The sequence below is a fragment of the Balaenoptera musculus genome, chromosome 8 (assembly GCF_009873245.2).
Source record: "Balaenoptera musculus isolate JJ_BM4_2016_0621 chromosome 8, mBalMus1.pri.v3, whole genome shotgun sequence".
NCBI lineage: Eukaryota > Metazoa > Chordata > Mammalia > Artiodactyla > Balaenopteridae > Balaenoptera > Balaenoptera musculus.
The window spans coordinates 89,433,799-89,455,297 of NC_045792.1; positions in this window are offsets into that span (position 1 = coordinate 89,433,799).

Sequence of the window (21,499 nt, forward strand, 5' to 3'; positions counted from 1 at the left end):
TGCGGAGAGCGGGGGCTACTCTTCGTTGCAGTGCGTGGGCTTCTCATTGCAGTGGCTTCTCTTGTTGCGGAGCACCAGCTCTAGGTGTGTGGCCTTCAGTAGTTGTGGTACGCAGGCTCAGTAGTTGTGGCTCATGGGCTTAGTTGTTCCACGGCATGTGGGATCTTCCTGGACCAGGGCTGGAACCCATGTCCCCTGCATTGGCAGGCAGATTCTTAACCACTGCACCACCAGGGAAGCCCCTAACCAATGTATTTTCATAGGAAAAGCTCTGCAGAGTCACGACTGAGGAGTCTGACTGAGACATCAATGTGGATGACTACAAAGTGATACGACTGCCGTATGGTAATGGATCGCCTTGGTGGCAGTACGAACTCAGAGATGGAATGAACCAATAACCCATTAAACCATAAATAAATAAAATCGATTCTTAAAAAAAAAAAGTTAAAAAAAAAAAGAATTATAGATGCAAGTTGCTACCAGTCTAGGAAATAATATTGTTCCTCTGCCCCATCTTTAAGACACAACAAAACACAGATCAATTTTTAAAATTATATTATCACATAATATTTCTGAATTATGTTAGTATAGTAAGAAAACTAGATATGCTTTGTAGGGTTTAACAACAGACTATCAACTCTGCTACCAGTTTTTAAGATAGAGTGTTTCATCTTTAATCAGCGGTAACAGAAAATCTGTTCTTCAGATACCAGATAGAATTTAATCTCCAATTATGTACTCCTCAGTTCTTATCAAATGTCCAGCTGAGAAAAATGATAATTAAGATAGTTTAAGGGACATGAAATATATGCCCTAATATAAATGGCCAACATTCTTTGACTTATGTAATTGGCTTTTACAAGATATTATTCATTACTATGATGCCTTTGAATAATAATCACCATATCTCTTTAGGAAACTGTGGATCTCATGAATATTTCAGAGATTGAATTATTAAACATTAACAAATATGTTGTCAACAGCTGAGCCATGAAATGCTTGGAAAAATGTAGTTTTCATTCATTAAAGCTTAGTATTTTGTCATATATTTCCAAGTGAATATATTTAGTGACTATCTAGAAGATCTTTTCTAGTAAAGCTAGTTTTGGCAAAAAGTACAGAAATTTTCCACTTGCTTTGCATACTACTGTATTCAAAGCCACAGAATGACTAGAAATACCATTACTTTTGCATTGAAGTACTAATTTCATATAATATAAATGCAACTGACTTGACGCTAGTTTCTTTGAGTGGTAGTTCTCAAAATGTAGCCTAAGATCAGCAGCATCAGTGTCACTCTGGAACTGTTAGAAATGCAAGTTTTAGCCTCCATTTGCTAAATCTAAAACTCTTGGAGATGGGCCTCTCATAATGTATTTTTACAGCCCCCCCTCAAGGTGATTAAGAGGCACAGGAAAATTTGACAACACTCTGTAAAGTCAACAGTGTTGACTCAGCTGAAGAGCAGTAATTCATGTTGACATCTTATGAGAAAAGAAATGAATGACAGACAGAAAACAGTGAGAGTTGTAATCCATCTCAATTTCAGGAAGGTAACTTTTCAAATTACAGTCACATCAGCAACACAGGAAAATAAGATAATTACTCCACAGAAGTTAGATGGATAAAGATCTGCTTTCAAGGACATAGTTAGGATCTACCCAAATTCCTTACCCACATTATTCCCTTCTATGGAGTTACAGGATACTTAACTAAATGCCTGAAATAAATATATAGCACCAACTCTATGCTAAAATCCTGGACTAGCTAGAATTGACCTTTGTCCTAAATATACATCTATCTTAGAATTTTGCTTTCAGGGCCATAACCTTATTCCCCTTTACTCTCTGCTTTGTCCCTGATTCAAAATCTTATCTTTTTCTGGGAGATTTTTGTACCCCATGCTTAATGATATACCTTAAAAGAGGCTGGTTTCTCCAGATTCCTAAGATGTGCCTACATATAGCATACTTCCTGGATCTGACTTATTTGTATCTACATAACATTCATTTCTGAAATGGCCATTTTTTAAACCCTCTGAACTATGGTTTTCTCAGCTGCAGGAAAATAATTATGGCCTCCTTCCCCTTGACTGTCCTGAGTTGTTAAAATTCAATGAGCAACATTATGTAAGTAATTTTTGTCCATTAAAATAATAAATACCATGATCACAGCAATGCCAATGACAACAACAACAACAACAACAATAATAATAATGATGGCTTTTTTCATGCTAAAACTGTCAGTACAAAGTATATTTCTGGGTTTGTCCTACTAGGATAAATTTCTATCCTTATGCAGTAGGTTGAATGTTTGTTTGCCCCAAAATTTATATTTTGAAATCCAACCATCAATGTGATGGTATTTGGAGGTAGGGCCTTTGGAAGCCAATTAGGTCATGAGAATGGAGCCCTCATATATGGGATTAGTGCCTTTATTAAGGGACTCCAGAAAACTCCCTTTCCCTTTCCACCATGTGAAGTCACAACAAGAAGACAGCCATTTATGAACCAGGAAAGTGGTCCTCCCTAGACATTGAATCTGCTGGCATTTTGATCTTGGACTTCCTAGACTCCAGGACTGGGAGAAATAAATGTTCATTATTTAAGCCACCAAGTCTCTGATATTTTTGTCATAGTAGCCTGAATGGACTAAGTCTAGTCTCCTAGCAAGAGTCTTCTAGTTCTTTTTTCTCCTAAGGTTCACCTCTTGATCTATTATGTCACACACCCAGCACTAGATAGTCCTGACAAACTGGAAAACAAAACAGATTGAGATTTAAACAGGAAAATTGAAGGCAGTAACCTTCTGAATTACAAAGAATGAAAGGGAGAAAGAGAAAGAAAGGAGAGAAAGAAAGAAAGAAAGAAAGAAAGAAAGAAAGAAAGAAAGAAAGAAAGAAAGAAAGAAAGAAAGAAAGGAAGAAAAAGTTTTAAAAGAGATAAGAAAATCTTGGCAAATATAGCAACTGGGAGAAACTATGGAAGAAAGAGAAGACACACTGGCTACAAAATAAATGCATAAGTTGTAAGAGCAAATACTGGAAGAGAATTTATATTATTCAATTGAAAAAACCTCCTTATTGCATTTTCTGTTAAACATTACTCGGCAAAATATTAAATTTGTGTACTTCCATAAATTAATCTTGAAAGCTTTAAAGGATTCTATTCTCTCTGTAGAGTCATCTTCCCTTCCTTCATCTGTTCACAGGTTCTAGAAAGAGGCAAATGTAACTGAGGCAAACAAAGGTAGGGAAAAAAAGACCTCTGCAATCAGACCTACTTCATCAACTCCAGTCATTAATGGGAAGATGGCTCTCTCTCAATTTTAAATGTTTAAAATTAAAATAAAGCAAGATGTCTCTATTCAGCCCAACCCCCTTTTAACTATCTATTTTCTTTTGATCAGATTAGAATAAATGTTTAATTTTCCCCCTTCTCTACTAATCCCTTGGATGAATGAATGGTTAGATTGGATTAAATCTTAAATTTACTCCTAAGGATATAAAATCTTTCTTAATTCAGCTATTACTTCTGCTATTATATTCCTCACTATCCTTTCCTTATTAAAATAATAATAACTGTGAAAGAATAGTAGGAAAGATCAAGGTGAGCTCATTTGAAAAGAAATCCCATTTTAGACTTTGAGGCACTACAGTAAAAGTGATAGAGTCTTATTTATGACAATAATTGTATTCCTTATAGACAGAAACCAAATACTCAAACTTATTTTCCGCTGACATGTCTATGTTAAACTTTTATAAAATCAATATGACACCTTTATAAGCATTAGAAAATATGGCTTTATACCCAGAAAATGAAAACAAGAAACATAATTTCACCTAAAATATAAAGTTCTGAATGGTGACTTGAAGCAAAACCTTTTTATTATGTTTTATTTCCAAAATGTCAAAAAAAAGAAACAGTCATGGAAGAGATTTTGGTAAGATATATGAAAGAATCTATTGATCACCACTAGTGAAAAATACTTAAATCACATATAAGTTAAAGTTGTGAGGCCTGTTTCTTTAAAATATTTAAAAGGAGAATAGAACATTTTCCAGATGAAGCGCTTAGAATTTTACCTGCCTAAGAGCAGGAGGAGGAAAATTAACTTGCATAACATCTCTGGCTTTACAATTCAAAGATGAAGATGACATTATCAATATAGTCAAAAGAACCATTGCCTCAAAAAACAGAATTGAGTCATATATCTAAAGGCATGGTTTAGTGAAATCTAATTGGTCACAGACCTCTATCTGTGACAGCCATGGCTATAGTCATGAGCTGCGATGTTTTAAACAAAGAATCATTGGCAGACTGGTAGAATTCAGGAGAGAAAAGATATTATGCCTAGGAGAAAAGCATTCTTTCAAATAAGATCATCTGCTCAGAAATGGAAAATTCTCAACAATACTGGCAGAGTAAATTGCATTTATTTAAATGTTTAAAACTTATGCTTGTTATACATGTAAAAGAGTAAAATATATTCTACTTTATGTTTAAAAAAACACTAAGGAGTTTTAAAAAAAGAATGGACAATCACTTGATATCCTAGCCAACAATAATTTAGTTATTCCATTACAAAAACTTCATACATCACCACCCAGATATTTAGAACTCAAGAAGCCATGGAGTTCATTCCTTTGCAGGGATAGGATATTTAACTCTCTACAGTATACCTCTTGGTGCTTTTCTCTGATTGTTTAAACTTTGTTGTTAGTGAGTGAGGATCCAAATTATTCCCTGGAAACCTTCTCAAGAATCAATACAGCTGTATGTTAAATCATAGTATGGCTCTGAGCATTTCAATAAATAAGTATTGATGTATTTTTACCAACTCCACTAGAACAGCGTACATTAGATCCACCTTATTCTCTACAACCAAGCAACAGCTGAAGTGAAAAAAATGGCAAACACAGGCAGTATATAAAAATAGGCCAGATAGGTTTGTCCTAAAACCCAGTTTCCTGAAAAGAGTTAGTCACATCTTTATTTTCATGAAAATGATACAATTTCAAAATGCTTATGTAAAAATGGATTCAGGTCTTTCAATTTTCTGTATAGGTTGAATTATTCAAGTATATTCTTCAATAAATTTTGGGCCCAATACACATCTGGCCCATGAATTCAAGTGAAAGGTAGCACTGACTATTCTTTTCAAGGTGGTATTCTGAATGCTTTGAGATAGATTCTGAAAAAAATTAATCTGGTATCCAGATACATGTGATTGCATTAAATTATCCATGAGGACTAACATGGTGATGTTTTGCTTGATATAGAAAATGTTTTTCCACTAACCAAGTAGCATTTTATTCATCAACTTCGACACACTAAACACAAGCAAAAAGGGAACTAAAATTTACAAACACACAATAAAGCTAACTTCATTTTGTTTCTATTTGTATCATCAAATTTGTGTGAATATTAGGTCTTACTTTCTATCTAATACTGCAACTAAAAGTGATGTAAAGGGCTTGATGTCTTCATGGGAGGAAAACAGTCCCTCAAATTATTACTTTATTTTACTTCTCTATCTAACTGTTCTCAACTAATGCAAATGATCTTGAAAATAAAGGAACAATTTTTGGTGCAAGTGGCCAAAAAGTCTAGATGTTGTTGTGGCTTAATCCATCAACTCAAACTATGTCACCAAGGATATGGGTTCTCTTCTCTCTGCTTTCCTTGGTGTTGATGTATTTTTATTCTCCACAGTGTAGTCCCACATCATTTTCCCTTTATATTTCACATAAGTCAACAGGAAACCTTTCTTACTAATAAAAAAGGAAAGGATTTTGATCACAGAAGTCAAATAAAAGACTTGGATCTGGTTCTCATTCAGTAAATAGATAGTAAGCATTAAAACATAATAATGATACAATGATCTTCTAAGGAAGCATTAATAATAATACAGAGCTGGCACTGTATAACAGAAGAAATATATGTAATTATTATAAGATCATAGTGTAAGATGCCTGGCTTACTGGGAACCACAGAAAGTCACATCTCATTTAATGTTAATTTTCTATTTCTGCTGTGAAAAGTTGGCACAATCTTAGTATCTTAAAACACCACAAATTTATTTTCTAAAATCTCTGTGTGTTGGAAATCTGGGTGGGCTTGACTGGGTACCCTGCATAGAGTCTCACAAAGCCAGAATCAAGGTGTCAGCTAGCTGGCCTGTGCTATTATCTGCAGGCTCTGAGGGAGATTCTGCTTCCAAGCTCATTTAGGTTGTTGATGAAATTCAGTTCCTGGTGGTTGTAGGACTATGGTCCCTATGTCCTTGCTGCCTGTTAGGTCAGAGACCTCTCAGCTTCTTAAGCAAGATATGTTCTTCATTCTGTTGCCTTCTCTGCCTTCAGGCCATCAATGGTTCACATCATCCTTCTCTTGCTTGATTCTTCCTGATTCCTCTTCTGTTGCGTCTCTCTGACTCCAGAGAAACTTCTGTTCTTAAGGGTTCATGTGATTAGGCTGAGCTCATTTAGAAAATTCAGGATAATTTTAAGATCTTAATGGTTGTAACCTTAACTATGTTGGCAAATTCCTTTTTCATGTAACGTGAAATGTTCATGGGCGTACACCAAGGGGCAAAGATCATGGGGGTCAAAATTCTACCTACAACGTACCCATTGAATGATAAATGCCATCTACAGCAGAGAACTGCACACGGTGCTATGGGAGCAAGGGTAAGTCTGAGAGAGAGGCTCTGGCGCATTGGGAGATGAGAGCAGACTCTAACAATGGGGAAACAGAAGCTGAAGCAATATGAAGACAATTCATGTTTTCAGTGGGAAGACAGCGAGGAGTTATCTTCTATAAAATGTCATGTGCATAGTACTGGAAATTGCTATAAATTTTAAACTAAAAGGGCAAGATATCTTGAAGTCTCTGGGACAACATGGAAAGTCAGCAAAGAAAAATAATTCTATAAAAGGACTGTCTTTCCACCTGCCATATAATTTTGCTACCTTTTTGTCTTATCAAATCCATATATTAGAGCTTCTCAGACAGAAATTGGAGCAGAGGAGTGAGGAGTATCCTACTCAATTTGCAGAAGTCTATGAAGAAAGAAAAGATGCCACCTTTTTATTAGCTTCCTTAGTAGCTTTTACATATAATAATTGCCCTTATCTATAATTTGTTCATCTTCTGGTGGAATTGAATCCTTCATTGGCTCCTTGGGTCAGTCTGATTAATATAGCCCAAGCTAACTGAAGTTCAGAATAACTAGAGAAGTAAAAATAGCTAGATTTTATTCTTATAACCAGATCCATTGAAAATAAGAATACATTCATGTTATTATTATTATTTTTTAACATCTTTATTGGAGTATAATTGCTTTACAATGGTGTGTTAGTTTCTGCTTTATAACAAAGTGAATCAACTATACAGTGGCATGGACTTATATATCCATTCATGTTATTTCATATTGGGACACACTACTTTACTGTGGTTTGATTGACAAATATTTGGAAAGAAGTCACCTACACCCTTTAGTTCGCAGGCATATAAGGAGATGTGGTACACAAATATTCCTAAAGAATGGTATCTGTGCACAGAACTATTAAACATCAGTTTCATGATATTATTTTATATTTTTGGTACTATTATACACACCTTTTAGCCCCCAAAAATGTTTTAATCCAATTAAAGGAAAAGGACACGGCGTATCTTTCAGAAATCAGAAACAGTTAAAATCTAAAAGCTTCCCATTGACTAATGTAGCTGTACAAATTAAAAAGCATCAAAAATCCAGTAGCAATTGTTGAAATGCTGGATGTCAACTAGAGGTTCATTGCTAGAGATGGCTTTGGACTGAAAAATATTTAGGCAAACAAATGGATAGAACAGCAGGAACTCTTTATTAAGCAGAAAGATATATTTCCTTCAGTTTCTTTGGTGCCATTAATTGCAAATGCTATGTCAAGTTCTGGTGGCTAAGAGAGGTGACTCACCTTCCCATGTGGGTGAGACTGTAGCACTCAGTGATAGATGAACAGGATGGGCATTAATTAAATGCTTTACAGAAGAGAGAGAGAGCACTGTGGTGTAGATAGCTGCTTCCGTTGCAGTCTATTGTAATCTAAATACCCAAGAATATTCAAATGAGGTAGTAAATTTTTAAAACCATAAGGGGTAATTTATCCTAAGAGTGAAACGTATACATACTTATAACTCTAAAGCCGTCTCTTTCCCTTGCCAATGGTCTGGTGATACAGCTGGGTTGCAGAGGTCAAGACTGAGCTAAAGGCGGTGGAGTCTAAGCTTTGATATACATTAGAAACACATGAGGAGATTTTAAGACTTCCAAAGCCCAGACTGAACTCCATGCCATTTAAATCTGAATGTCTAGGGTTGGGACAGAGACGTCAGTATTTTTTATTAAAGATGTCCAGTTGATTCTAATGTACTGTAACATTTGGGACCCAGTGAGGTAAAGATAAGAATCTGAGTAATCATGGGCATATTATTAGGCTCTACAGAACTACGGGTTCCTGCAACTAAAAATGATAGCTATTTAGAAATGTGAAATTAATCAAGGGACAGGTAATGTTTATGCCACTAAGACCTTGAAGGATATTAACATTCTGCAAATCCCATATTTTGGCAGGACTCCATATGCATAAATTACCTTGGGCAAGGAACTCAACATACTGTGGGTCTAGGATGGAGAAACGAAAAGTGGCTTAGTCTATCTTCCTTACTTCTCAAGGAAATGAGGCTCATAATTGTGAATAATCTTGACTAAGGGCATTTCTATAGTACTTAGAATATATACCTGTAGCATGCAGGAAAGGACTATTACAAGACTTAGGATACAAAACGAAGACCAGCCAATGGTAAAAGAGTATATAAGTTTGATAGATATCCAATTAGCCTCTACTGCATAGATACCACTCCAAAAAAGGTGTGGGTTGAAACAATAACTCTATGTAACTCACAATTCTGTGAATAGGCTAGGATTTTTTTAAAGTCTGGAATGATTCAGCTAAACTCTACTAGGCTTACTCCCATGTTTGCAGGGAGCTGGTAGGTCTACTGGTGGTTGGATGATCCAGGAAGACCTCACTCACTTATCTGGTGGTTGGAAATCTGTTGGACTGGGGAAAGGGTTGACTGGCCCATGTGTCTGTCTTCATATAGCAGGTTAACCCAGACTTATTCACATGGAAGTGGCAGGTTTCATGGGAATATGAACAAATGCTATAGGGCTTCTTGAGGCAAGGCCAAAATGCACACTTTCACTTTCTCCACACTCTGTTGTTTTAAATAAGACCCACCCACATTCAAGGGGTGAAGAAATAAACTCTGCCTTTTTGTCTGAAGAGCTACAAAATCAAATAGCAAAGGGGCATGAACATAAGAATGAGGAAATGTTGTCAACATTATCTGTAGTATATAACCATAGGAAAGATATTTTTGTTCACAACCAAGAATATCCTTTTTAACATCCCTTTTTTTTTCATTTCTAATCACAGCCATAACCGTCTGCACCCTAACATCTGCCATAACTCTTTCTGTCCTTCTTTTTCCTTTTGAAAACCCTGCTTTTATCTCTTTCCAGCTGAAAGTTCTCTGGGATACTTGTTTTCCACTAATGTGGAAACTTTGTTCTGAAAGTCAATATAAACAGGGTAATACTTTTTCCACAGAGGCTCTGATAGAAGTTGAAGCTGAAGTCCTTGCATAGGTTAGGCCTAGTGAGTAAGATATTTTAAATGAGCCAGTTTCTACATTTCTTAAAACACATTACATAAGCAACATCAATTCTCCTCCCTGTCCACACTCATGCACTTACTTTAGTATGACACTTCCTAGCATTTTGGAAATGCTAACTTATACAAGAGGAACTGTTTACACTGCACTGTTCCTCTTCCCCAACTCTCTCTTCCTGCCTCTTTCCATTAAGGGAGGATTTGAATAATTGAATCTGATTAACCAGTTGGAAGAGACCGCATCTACTAGTAGGAAGAGCCACTGTGTTAAAAGACTTCCCAGTTTTTTCCTCAAACATTGCAATACAAAGGTCTTTTCTACATTGAAAAAAAAAAATGAATTTCTTTCTCCATGGAGCTGACTCAGTTTAATCCAGAGACTATCATTATTGCTTTGATTACTTGTAACACATAACCAACCAAAATATGGTACAAACCAAGATTCAGATTCAGATTTAGGCATGCTTAGGCCCATGATTAAGCATGTAGGTCCAAGCCAGGTATTGCAGGTAGCCTCTGAGGTGGTTCCCAGTGATCTGTACCTCCTGGTATTCATGCCTTTGTATAATCTCTTCCTGTTAAGCATGGGCTGGACCTAGTAATTCACTCTAACACATGTAACACTGTGAAAGTGATGAGATGCTACTTCTGAAATGAGGTTAGCAAAAGACAGTGGCTTCCACTTTAGATGTTCTCAGTCGCTTGCTTGCTCTAAGGAAACCAGCTGCCATGGTGTGAGTTGCTTTATGGAAAGGCCCAGGGGGGAAGGAACTGAGGGAGCCTTCAGCCAACAGTCCAGGAGAAACTGAGGCTTTTAGTCACATAATCAGGGAAGAACTAAATCTTGCCAACAACGCCATGAGTGAACTTAAAAATGGATTATGACTGGAATAGCTTTCACATGGAATCACAACCTCAGCCCACGGCTTAACTGCTACTTTTAAGACACCTGAAGACAGAGACACCCCACTAAGCCATGCCAGGTTTCTGACCCAGGGAAACCATGAGAAAATACATTTTTTTAAGCTCCTAGGTTTTATGGCAATTTGCTATGTAATCGTAGGTAACTAATATACCAAGTTTATCATAGCTCTACAGCCGAAGTCATTGAACATAGAAAACTACTTCCTTCTACCATAGAAATAAATTTTTCCACAGATCTCAATCAGGATGTAGTATATTACTTATATTAATCATTTGGGACTAATTATATAGAGATAACTATTGTTATGTCTATATAAGACAAGAAGACTTCTCATTTAGGTTATGAAAACAATGGCAGTCTCCTGTTTGAATTCTGTGGATTGAAATAAGGGATTATCTTCATGATTTCCTGTTGTTTGTGTTACACACAAAAATTATGAACCACAACATTTGTCAAATTCTACAAATTAAAATTACATGTGGATACAGAGCCACCAAAAATAGTATGAAAAGGCAATCCATGATGTGGAAGAAGGTATTCAGAACACACATGAATGGACAATAAATAGGACCCAAAGTGTAAAAAGAATTGCTTTGTGGCATTAAGAAAAATTCAAACAAGGTACTCAAGAAAACAATCCACAGAGGAGGAAACCTAAATGACCAATATACATAAAAAATATTAACAACCTCATTGATGAGGAAATTGCAACCTAAAACCACAATGAGATATCATTTTACACTCATCAGTTTGTCAAAATAAGTCTAGTAGTACAATGTTGATCCAAGCACCTAGAATATCTTTTCACTGATGTGGAAATTTAATTGCCGAAACCATGAGGGTAAAAATGTGCAATTTTCTAGTAAAGTTGAATAACCATACATAATGTCCTAACAATTTTATTTTAAAATATATACTCTAAGGAAAACCTTGCATATGTTCTATGGTAGAGATTTTTAAGATCCTTTATAGCAGCAATATTAATAATAAAAAAAATATTATTAGAAAAAAATCGAAGGTTCAGAATTGCTAGAATGAATAAATAAATATTGTATATCCATGTCATAGAACAGTATTAGGCAACACAAATTAATTAAAACAGGTATTTGCAACAATATGTCAATAGTAAGGTTGTGGTTAATTTGTTTTGATTTTTCATTTTTCAAAAAAGTTTTAAAGCTACTATATCATATTATCAATTCAAAACAATCCCTGAAGAATATTATCCAGTATAGTATAGATTTATCTATGGGCTGATTACCTCAGCATTACCTGTCCAAAACTCTGAAAGGACATGGAAAGGAAGGACAATAGTTAGAGGCAGAAAACATAATCCCCACCTGTCTTATCTCAGGCTGCTATAACAAAATAGTATACACTGCTTGGCTTTACACAAAGGACATTTACTTTCCACAGTTCTGGAGTCTGAGAAGTCCAAGACTGTGATGCCAGCATGGTGTTTTGGTGAAAGCCATCTTCCTGGCTTCTTGTTGTATCTTCATATAGTGAAGAGAAACAGAAGGCTTCCTTCTTGATATATATTCATTTGTCAGAGAAAGAGAGAGAGAGGGAGGGAGGGAGGGAGAGGGAGAGAGAGAGAGAGAGACTGATCCGCTTTCTAGTTCTTCTTATTAAGATACTAAATCCCATCGATCCCATCATAAGGACCCCATGACTTCATGACCTCATATCAACCTAATTACCTTCCAAAGGCCCTATCTCCAAATGCCATCACATTGGGGATTATGGTTTCAATATATGACATTTGGGGGTCACAATTGAGTCCATAGCATCAACTTAAACTTGGATAACTTTCTGAGATCTAAAGCAAGCACAAATAAAACAATCAAAGTTCATTGGAAGTTGTGCAGCACAAGCTGTGGATGCTGAAACCTTTTGAGAAGGAGGAATTTAAATTATTAATCAAACATATTTATTGAATACCTGATATGTAACTGTGTGCCATATAAGGTAGTAATAACGAGTAAATGTGGCAGAGGTGGAAATGTTGGGATCTGAAAGACTGGTTGATTGTAGGTTTGGCAGGATGGAGAAGCAGCACGAATGAATGCTTGGAAGGAAAACAGTCCAGAGATCCAATGTGCAAAAAGCTGCGAAGGGTCAATGCCAGGCCTTTCATCGTCTAGCCTGGACCAACGTTTTAAGCTCACATACTGTCCCGTGGACACTTCCACTTAATCATTCCTCTATCTCTAGCATTATTTTCTTTTTTCACAGCAATTTCACATCCCTCTTCTTCTCATGACAGTCTCCAGAACTAAGTATAACTACTTATCTGGACCTTGACCCACCAAAATTGAGGTCTCACGAATTTTGTTTCCTCAGGCACGCTCCTCTTTCCCATACCTAGAGGTCTAAGTTCCATCTCTGAACTTCCCAACTCTTCTAGAATCAGGGCTTTACTTTAACTGATTGTTTGCCAACAATGATCTGTCTCCCATATTTGCCTCTGTCAGCACTACCCTTTCTTCAAAACTCAGTTTAAATGTCACCTATTCTAAGAGGTCTTCCCAAATTGGGTTAGATGGAAGGTAAACTTCTTCGAGTCTTAGTGGTATTTAATTATAACTCTCGGGAAGCCAAGAGATTCTTTTTTTAACTCTTTTACACCTTTCTAGAAATATTTGTTGAATAAATCAAGTCATTTTGAATAGAATCAAATCGAATCAAGCTGAATTGAATTGAACTGAACTGAATTGAAATGGATGGTTCTTTTTATGCTTGGCTACCAGACAGGTCATAGGAAAAGCAATTTATTTCTTTGTATTTTTTTCAGTTTCTCTTAATATATGCATCTCTAACAGAAAGCTAACAGAATATTCTACCCATAGTCATTTGAAAAGTTTGAGATAATTCAGACAATAACCACATTCACGTACAGATAATAACACTGTCAAGTGAGGGTCATCTTTGACTAAGAAATGTCAGAATTCTTTAATTCTATACTAAAAAATAGGATATATTTAAAGCTAGGCTAAATAGGTTCTGTTTTTCATAGACCAACTTGTATTCAAAGTTAATTGGATATTGAAAATCCCAGCTTATGTTTAATATGTATCATTTTTCAGAAATCCCAAGATAAAACTGCTAACTATAAAAAAAGAACAAAGCTATACATTTCTTGAGCCGTGGATTTTAACAATCCTCATTCCAGCAATAAAGCCCTCTTTTGAAAATTTTCTTCCTCTATTTTGCTTATCGACAATGCTGTTCTTTCTTATGTAATCTACTTAAGGATATCACTATTTAGTGCATTCATCACTTATTAATACCTCGCCATTATAGGGTAAGGAATATTCACAAAAAATATTTTAAATAGAAAAGTAGGGAATAGGCAATTGGATTGAAAACAGTTGCTAAGATTCTTTGCAACTCAAAAATTCTGTGATACATCATCTCGGTTCATTTGTAATCAAAAGTAAAACAATAAAATCTTTATGCCACATACATCATTAATACATTCAGTTTTTTCTGGCCCAACTTTCACTTGTAAATTTTAACTTGCAACAAGAGAGGTAAAATAAGCCCTATCACAATTATAAACAGCAGTACATGTGGATCAATAGAGTAAGCAATATTTGCTCAGCTTATGTCCTATGAATTTCTTTCCAAAATCCAGGCCCCCTTTTTCACCCTCCATTGCTTACTTGAGAGACATACACACAGGCATACATACACATATACACAATAGCCTTTTGACCAAGAATATTCTAATTAAAAAAACCAGTATTTAATAATTAGAAGGAACAGCAGTTAGTATTCTAAGAGCCTTAGTTTGATCTCTTGATTTTATAGAACTAAGCTTATAGCGAGAGGAGTTGAAAGGCAGGGCACCCAATTTCTTATTTTGGTGTATTTCATTAGCTATGCTTTGTTGAGTGTTTATTATGTTACATGCCTTTGTCTTGTCATTGGGCTTTCCTCACGTGATCTGAATTAATTCTCACAAAAGTCGTGAGGTTATCCGCCCCATTGATCAGATTAGGAAACTGAGGTTTAAGAGATTAATTTGCTCAAGACCCCGTCCCCCAACTATAATACAAAGCCAAGATCTTTTCCTCACAGTTATTAGCAGAATTGGTATGATGTCTTAAGTTTTCAATGTGCACATCCTGAGCATTTGCACAACACTGAGAAACTTCTTTTCAAGTTGTTGCTTCTATACTTTAGAAATATTCATAGAGTTGTTACTTGGCTAAGTTTGTCATCTCTAGTATTTTGCATTCTTATGACGTGTTTAAAGTAATGGGATAAAACACTGCATGGCTTTATTTATAGATTTATCTATCTATTAACTTCTTACTATCTATCTATCTATCTATCTCTCTGTCTATCTATCTATCATCTATCTATCTATTTATCTCTATCAACTATCTATTTAATTCAGGAACTGCCATTTTCACCATATTCCAACTAATTGTTAGATCTTTTCAAATCATCGAATCAGATAATTTAGAGGTTCAGCTTCTACATATTATTAGCCAAATGAGGCATTGAGAAGAATTTTTACCTTTTAAAAATAAGACAGAAAACCTAAAGTTGACTGTGTTATTTACCTTCGTTCTGTCTAACTGGGATCGTGCAAAAATGCCTAAGGGAGGCCTGTATTCATTAGATTCAATCTTCTTTTAGGTCTTTCCTTTTCTATGAATATTTACTTCTAAATATCATTTAAAAAAAATAAACCAGTTTTTTAGTGAACATCTAACAGGATTTTCTGTACAATCATTTCTCTTCAATTCTAAATACTATAAATTCTTTGAATTCTAGTCTCTGCTGGGCCTGTGTACACACACACAGGTGTGCATGTGTGTAGTATTTATCCTGTTTTAAAGTCATATTTGGAGATTGGTTCAAGATGGTGGAGTAGAAGGACGTGTGCCCACTCCCCCTTGCAAGAGCACAGGAATCACAACTAACTGCTGAACAATCATGGACAGGAAGACACTGGAACTCACCAAAAAAGATACCCCACATCCGAAGACAAAGGAGAAGCCGCAATGAGACGGTAAGAGGGGCGCAATCACAGTAAAATCAAATCCTATAACTGTTGGATGGGTGACTCACAAACTGGAGAACACTTATATCATAGAAGTCCACCCACTGGAGTGAAGGTTCTGAGCCCCATGTCTGGTTTCCCAACCTGCAAGTCCGGCAATAGGAGGAGGAATTTCCAGAGAATCAGAATTTGAAGGCTAGTGGGATTTGATTGCAGGACTTTGACAGGACTGGGGGAAACTCCTGAAGGGCACACACAAAGTAATCTGTGCATCAGGACCCAAGCGGAAGGAGCAGTGACCCCATAGGAGACTGAACTAGACCTACCTGCTAGTGTTGGAGGGTCTCCTGCAGAGGTGGGGGGTGGCTGTGTCTCACTGCAGGGACAAGGACACTGGCAGCAGAAGTTCTGGAAGTACTCCTTGGCATGAGCCTTCCCAGAGTCTGCCATTAGCCACAGCAAAGAGCCTGTAGGTTCCAGAGCTAAGTCACCACAGGCCAAACAACCAAGAGGGAGGGAACTCAGCCCCACCCATCAATAGACAAGTGGATTAAAGTTTTACTGAGCTCTGCCCACCAGAGAAACACCCAGCTCTACCCACCACCAGTCCCTCCCGTTAGGAAGTTTGCACAAACATCTTAGATAGCCTCATCCACCAGAGGGCAGACAACAGAAGCAAGAAGAACTAAAATCCTGCAGCCTGTGGAACGAAAACCACATTCACAGAAAGATAGACAATATGAAAAGGCAGAGGACTATATACCAGATGAAGGAACAAGATAAAACCCCAGAAAAACGAGTAAATGAAGTGGAGATAGGCAACCTTCCAGAAAAAGAATTCAGAATAATGATAGTGAATATGATCCAAGACCTTGGAAAAAGAATGGAGTCAAAGATCGAGAAGGTGCAAGAAATGTTTAACAAAGACATAGAAGAATTAAAGAACAAACACCTACAAGAATTAAAGAGCAAACAAACAGAGATGAACAATACAGTAACTGAAATGAAAAATACACTAGAAGGAATCAATAGCAGAATAACTGAGGCAGAAGAACGGATAAGTGACCTGGAAGAAGAATGGTGGAAAACACTGCCACAGAACAGAATAAAGAAAAAAGAATGAAAAGAAATGAAGACAGCCTAAGAGAAATCTGGGACAACATTTAACACACCAACATTAACATTATAGGGGTCCCAGAAGGAGAATAGAGAGAGGAAGGACCAGAGAAAATATTTGAAGAGATTATAGTCAAAAACTTCCCTAACATGGGAAAGGACATAGCCACCCAGGTCCCAGAAGCGCAGAGAGTCCCAAGTAGGATAAACCCAAGGAGAAACACACCAAGACACGTAGTAATCAAAGTGACAAAAATTAGAGACAAAGAAAAATTATTAAAAGCAACACCTCACTTACACCAATGGACAGATCATCCAGAAAGAAAATTAGTAAGGAAACACAAGCTTTAAATGGCACAATAGACCAGATAGATTTAATTGATATATATATGACATTCCATCCAAAAACAGCAGATTACACTTGCTTCTCAAGTGCACAAGGAACATTCTCCAGGATGGATCATATCTTGGGTCACAAATCAAGCCTTGGTAAATTTAAGAAAATTGAAATCATATCAAGCATCTTTTCTGACCACAACTCTATGAGATTAGAAATGAACTACGGGGAAAAAAACGTAAAAAAACACAAACACATGGAGGCTAAACAATAAGTTACTAAATAACCAAGAGATCACTGAAGAAATCAAAGAGGAAATCAAAAAATACCTAGAGACAAATGACAATGAAAGCACAATGATCCAAAACCTATGGGATGCAGCAAAACAGGTCTAAGAGGAATTTTATAGCAATACAATCCTACCTCAAGAAACAAGAAAAATCTCAAATAAACAATCTAACCCTACACCTAAAGGAGCCCTAGAGAAAGAAGAACAAACAAAACCCAAAGTTATCAGAAGGAAAGAAATCATAAAGTTCAGAGCAGAAATAAATGAAATAGAAACAAGGAAATCAATAGCAAAGATCAATAAAACTAAAAGCTGCTTCTTTGAGAAGATAAACAAAATTGGTAAACCATTAGCCAGAGTCATCAAGAAAAGGAGGGAGAGGACTCAAATCAATAAAATTAGAAATGAAAAAGGAGAAGTTACAATGGACACCCCAGAAATACAAAGCATCCTAAGAGACTACTACAAGCAACTCTATGCCAATAAAATGGACAACCTGGAAGAAATGGACAAATTCTTAGAAAGGTATAACCTTCCAAGACTGAACCAGGAAGAAATAGATAATATGAACAGACCAATCACATGTAATGAAATTTAAACTGTTATTAAAAATCTTCCATCAAACAGAAGTCCAGGGTTGGAGGGCTTCAGAGGTGAATTCTATCAAACATTTAGAGAAGAGCTAACACCCATCCTTCTCAAACTCTTCCAAAAAATTGCCGAGGGAGGAACACTCCCAAACTCATTTTACGAGCCCACCAACACCATGCTACCAAAACCAGACAAAGATACTACAAAAAAAAGAAAATTACAGACCAATACCACTGATGAATATACATGCAAAAATCGTCAAAAAAAAGCAGCAAACAGAATCCAACAAAACATTAAAAGGATCATATACCATGATCAAGTAGGATTTATCCCAGGGATGCAAGAATTCTTCAATATATGCAAATCAATCAATGTGGTACACCATATTAACAAATTGAAGGAGAAAAATCATATGATCATCTTAATAGATGCAGAAGAAGCTTTTGACAAAATTCAACACCCATTTATGATAAAACCCCCCAGAAAGTAGACATAGAGGGAACCTACCTCAACATAATAAAGGCCATATATGACAAACCCACCACAAACATCATTCTCAATGGTGAAAAACTGAAAGCATTTCCTCTCAGGTCAGGAACAAGACAAAGATGTCCACTCTCGCCACTATTGTTCAACATAGTTTTGGAAGTCCCAGGCACAGCAATCAGAGAAGAAAAAGAAATAAACTGTATACAAATTGGAAAAGAAGAAGTAAAACTGTCCCTGTTTGCAGATGACATGACACTATACATAGAGAATCCTAAAGATGCTACCAGAAAATAGAGCTAATCAAAGGATTTGGTAAAGTTGCAGATACAAAATTAATGAACAGAAATCTCTTTCATTCCTATACACTAACAACAAAATATCAGAAAGAAAAATTAAGGTAACAATTCTATTCACCATTGCAACAAAAGGAATAAAATACCTAGGAATAAACCTACCTAAGAAGGTAAAAGACCTGTACTCAGACAACTATAAGACACTGATGAAAGAAATCAAAGATTACACAAACAAATGGAGAGATATACCATGTTCTTGGATTGGAAGAATTGATATTGTGAAAATGACTATACTACTCAAAGCAATCTACAGATTCAATGCAATCCTTATCAAATTACCAATGGCAGTTTTTACAGAACTAGAACAAAAAAATCTTAAAATTTGTGTGGAGACACAAAAGACCCCAAATAGCCAAAGCAATCTTGAGGGAAAAAAATGGAGCTGGAGCAAAGAGACTCCCTGACTTCAGACTATACTGCAGGATTCCATGGTCAAGACAATATGGTGCTGGCACAAAAACAGAAATATAGATCAATGGAACGAGATGAAGAGCCCAGAGATAAACCCACACACCTATGGTCAACTAATCTATGACAATGGAGGCAAGGATATACAAAGGAGAAAAGACAGTCTCTTCAATACATGGTGCTGGGAAAGCTGGACAGCTACATGTAAAAGAATGAAATTAGAGCACTCCCTAATACTGTACACAAAATTAGGCTCAGGATGGATTAAAGACCTAAATGTAAGACCAGACACTATGGAACTCTTAGAGGAGAACATATGTAGAACAGTTTTTGATATGTCACAGCAAGATCTTTTTTGACCCACCTCCTAGAGCAATGGAAATAAAAACAAAAATAAAGAAACGGGACCTAAGGAAACTTAAAAGCTTTTGCACAGCAAAGGAAATTATAAACAAGACGAAAAGACAACCCTCAAAATGGGAGAAAATATTTGCAAATGAATCAATGGACAAAGGATTAATCTCCAAAATATATAAACAGCTCATGCAGCTCAATAGTAAAAAAACAAACAACCCAATCAAAAAATGGGCAGAAGACCTACCTCGACATTTCTCCAAAGAAGACATACAGATGGCCAAGAAGCACTTGAAAAGCTGCTCAACATCACTAATTATTAGAGAAATGCAAATCAAAATTACAGTGAGGTATCATTTCACTCTGGTTAGAATGGGCATCATGAGAAAATCTACAAACAACAAATGCTGGAGAGGGTGTGCAGAAATGGGAACCGTCTTTCACTGTTGGTGGGAATGTAAATTGATACAGCCACTATGGAGAACAGTATAGACGTGCCTTAAAAAGCTAAAAATAGAATTACCATATGACCCAACAACCCCACTACTGGGCATATACCCAGAGAAAACCATAATTCAAAAAGACACATGCACCCCAATGTTCATTGCAGCACTATTTACAATAGCCAGGTCATGGAAGCAACCTAAATGCCCATCCACAGACGAATGGATAAAGAAGATGTGGTACATATATACAATGGAATATTACTCAGCCATAAAAAGGAACAAAATTGGGTCATTTGTAGAGACACAGATGGACATAGAGACTGTCATACAGAGTGAAGTAAGTCAGAAAGAGAAAAACAAATATCGTATATTAACGCATATATGTTGAATTTAGAAAAACGGTACAGATGAACTGGTTTGCAAGGCAGAAATAGAGACATAGATGTAGAGAACAAACGTATGGACACCAAGCAGGGAAAGTGGGGGAGCAGGGTGGTGGTGGAATGAATTGGGAGATTGGGATTGACGTATATACACTAATATGTATAAAATAGATAAGTAATTTAAAAAAAAGTCAAATTCAAATATTCACAATTGTGTGGTCCAAAGCCCTTTCAGTTAAATATATCTCTTTTAGGTCTTTTGTCAGTAGAGTAGGGACCCACCAAAAAGTTTGGAAGTTTCAACCTATGACTTGCTTTTCTCTGAACACAGAAACCTAGGGATAATAAATGAAGCATTACAGCCACACAAGAGCATGTATGTGACTGTATCTCGTTTCTACACTCTCAGATATATTAGGGAGTCTTTAAGTGGTTTCTGATGAGTCCATTCAAACTCATTATTTTGATAATCAGCAGTTCTTCCTTATTTGTTCAGATTATTTATGCTCATGAGTTTTCCATTGTTTGATAGGGTGAAATATGACAGAGGTGCTACCAATGCCCAACAAAGACACTGACATAGCCAGTGGAACAGTCAGTGTCTGAGGTGCACCCTGTCCAGAGGGTGCATGCCTGCACTGAGGATGCACTGCCACTGCTGTCACTAGTGACGACACAGGCACCACAGAGCTCCCACTCCTTTTTCTAATGTGCTACCACCTCTGCTAACAGGAGCAACTCTGCTACCACTAGCACTATTGTGATGAACCAGTGGTGGTCATATATTAAAGTCAGAAAAATTCATGGAGGTTAAAAAAAGCAATGAAAAAACCCCAAGCTTTTTGTGTATTTTTTCTTTCTAAATATATAAAAATCGGGGGCCGCTGGTGTTAGTGTGTAGGGAAAAACTGAGAGCAGATAGTCAAACTGGTGAGCCTCAATTTTTCTTAGGAATTATTCTCCAGAAGGCCCCCTGATTTCCATGCTAACACCTCCTAGTCGTGCTTTCTGCACTGGACTATCCTGTATAACACATTTCCTCAGTTCAATAAATTTTGGTAAGTGAA